The sequence below is a fragment of the Prionailurus bengalensis genome, chromosome E2, assembly GCF_016509475.1.
Source record: "Prionailurus bengalensis isolate Pbe53 chromosome E2, Fcat_Pben_1.1_paternal_pri, whole genome shotgun sequence".
Lineage (NCBI taxonomy): Eukaryota > Metazoa > Chordata > Mammalia > Carnivora > Felidae > Prionailurus > Prionailurus bengalensis.
Genome location: NC_057352.1, coordinates 6822014 through 6824959, shown reverse-complemented (window position 1 = coordinate 6824959; position 2946 = coordinate 6822014). Strand labels below are relative to the sequence as shown.

Here is a 2946-nt window from a genome sequence, read left to right as displayed (position 1 = left end):
GAACATAATGAGAAACCCATGGTAGACCTGTCTTCCAACAATATCCAGCAGTCATTTCTGGACTGTATTAGCTCCTGGCAGAATTTCCCATGAATTTATCACTCGTTCAAGTGCTCTGATTAATCAGGACAAGGCTGTTGCCAACATTGAGGCTGGAGTTCTCTGTTGTCCAGCAAGAGAGTGGATGCAGAATTGAATACGAGAGAGGCTAATGTCAGGGAAGAGACAACAGCCCTGAGTAAGGGTCTTTGCTCCGTATTTATTAGGATCAAAGGACTTACAAACGTGACGGACCTGCAGAAAGAGACAATAAAACAGTGATCATTAACTCGTGTGTGTGAGAGAAAGGGGGTTTTGAAGGTATTTGGTGTTAGGAGTTAGGGTCAAGACAAATCAAAGTCCTGGCATTGAGTAGACGGGCCGTTTATTGCAGGCACCAGGCACCTTGTCTGTTTATCTTTTTTTTTCTAGGGGCTAAGATAGGGCATGCTACCTCAGGATGAACAAGATATTTTTCTCACTAATTAGCTCTGCTGCAGTGGCTTTCTGCCTATTCCTGGTCTTAGATGCTTTTGTCCTGTGACAGCGGCTTCCTCTCTCTGCTTTGTTCTATGCTGGGGGCACTTTTGCCCTCTGGTGGCTTTCCATCCTAAGCCTTGTTAACCCATTGGTGCAAGCTCAGAGAATTCTTAAACTTATTCGCCACGTGAGGCTACCCTGATTCATTCACCTTGACTATGCTTATGTAGTGTCCACATTCAGGCATCTGAGGATCCCAAATACTTATAGGCTCCACCTTAGAAAGATATGTGTCTTCTCTTTCGGATTCTGTATTGACTTTTTGTGTCTGATGAGAATAAACAATTGAGTTTTATGCAAAAACATAGCATTTACATTTTTCTGGTAAGAGTAGGGGATTTTGTGTTTCTTACCCTCACAAAGCAGATGCCGGTTATAGTAGGAACTCATCTCATAAGCAGAAACGGGCTGACAGTTGGAAAACATATAGAAGTTAGGGCAGAGGTGTTTATTAACCACCATGTAGGATTATAACTAAAAGCAATATAAACATGAGAGATAGAGGATATGATGTAAAAAGACACAAAGGTGCTCACCAGGATGTGGGTGCTCTGGGTGGCTCTGGACTTAGCAGAGGATCTGGGGGAGACATTAGTGGTTCGAATGTGCTGGACCCACTGCTTATGCCTGTGCAGGAAGAAAATCATGGAGTCACTGGCCCAGATTGTGAGCCCACACAAGGAAGTTTCAGGAAATACTATCAACACTGCATATACGGAAACTGTGATTGTCTCATGATTGAATGTAGAACAGTATCCAAAATCCCTTTTCTTTATGATGTTCTGCTCCTCCGTTTCCCAGACACATACAACACATACAGAAGAATGATAAAATTTGCTATCAGGCACATGATCCAACAGAGGGAAATGGAGAAGCCAATGTACTTTGGGGCTTTGACTTTAAGCTCCTTCAAACAGGAGTTCATGGGGCTGATCATGATGGTCTGGAAGACACTCAAGAGGCAGGTGCTGCTAATGAACACCCTCCTGCCCACTTTCTGAACTTATGAAAGAAGTTTACATCCCAAATAATCGAAGAAATATTTCAATCCCAGAGCTGCCAATGCATGGGTAGCTCCTTTAGAGAGAATGCCCAAGGAGTTGGATACAATCAGGTGCTTCAGAACCAATTCTGTGGGTCTCAACCTGCCTTCAGTGTGGTATTAGATAATGGTGAAGAAGAGAGACATTGCCCAGGATTCCAACTATTGTCTGTGATAAGAATAGTATTACTATTGCCAAATCCCTAGAAGCTATTTTGCCATTCAACACATTTTCCTTTATATTAGAGCAACAGTCATTCCTGTGAACAAAAAGACTCATTGAAAATGTTGACATCAAGAGCAACTTTGGTGGTTTGCTCCTGTGGGATTGCCAGAGACTTAAAGAGGCAGGAGGAGATGGAGAGAAGTACCAGGATATTCCATGGAAAAGTCAGCTTAGTATATGCTTAATACAACATTTTCAGAAAACTGAAATTTGCTATTAACATTGGAAAAAGCACAATGTGAATCATTAGATACATCATGGGATAAATCAATTCTGAATCTATTACTGATTTAAATATTAAAGAGAAAATGTGAAGCCTGTCATTACTTGAGCTGATCAGAATGGCTGGAGATGCTTAGGAGGCCAGTGGTGCCATTGGAAACGCTCTGTTAACATTGCGTGGATAGAAAACAAAGTTACATTCCGAAGCATTGAGGAAGTGTTTTGCTGTTTTTATCTTCGAATACCTTTAAGGAGAATGGCCAGAAAGTGGATGCCAACAGGTACTTGCAGATCAGAACTGTGGACCTGAATCTGTAATGAAGGTGGAAAAGGAAAAGATGGCAGTAAGGAAGAGAGAAAGTGCCCGGAATCCCTGTATGGTCTGTGCTAAGTGGACCATTCCTATTGGCAAATGCTTTGATGCCAATCAGTCAGTTCCCAGTGACTGATCATCATCTTGAGAGCTTGAAGAGCCTGCCTGAGCACTCATCGTGTGGACAATATTAATCATATCAAATAAAGTCCAAGATTTTCATTGAGAAATAATTAAGTTTTTGTGGTTATTGTTAAGGAGATTCCAAGAGTTCAAGTTAAAATATTTATACAGCATTACTTTGCATGATTCGTCCTATCATGCTGTACCTCTGGTATTTTGGTAGGTCTTAATACCTGAATGAGGTACGCATTGGCATTGCATAATTTTCATTGTACAGAAAATGAGAATTTTGGTACACAGAGGTTGAGCAATTGAGCGATCTGTCTAAATTCACCCCAGAGTGGGGACCAGAAGTTGACAGTGAAGTTTTCATAGACTGTGCTCTGACCACTGTGCTCCACTAACCAACTATGTCAGCTGTGCCTTGACATAATTCACCTC

At 41.6% G+C, this 2946-nt stretch overlaps 1 pseudogene; it reads right to left on the bottom strand.

Moving 5' to 3' along the window:
• Positions 1-771: 771 nt before the first annotated feature.
• Positions 772-2644, bottom strand: LOC122494797 (annotated as a pseudogene).
• Positions 2645-2946: the final 302 nt, after the last annotated feature.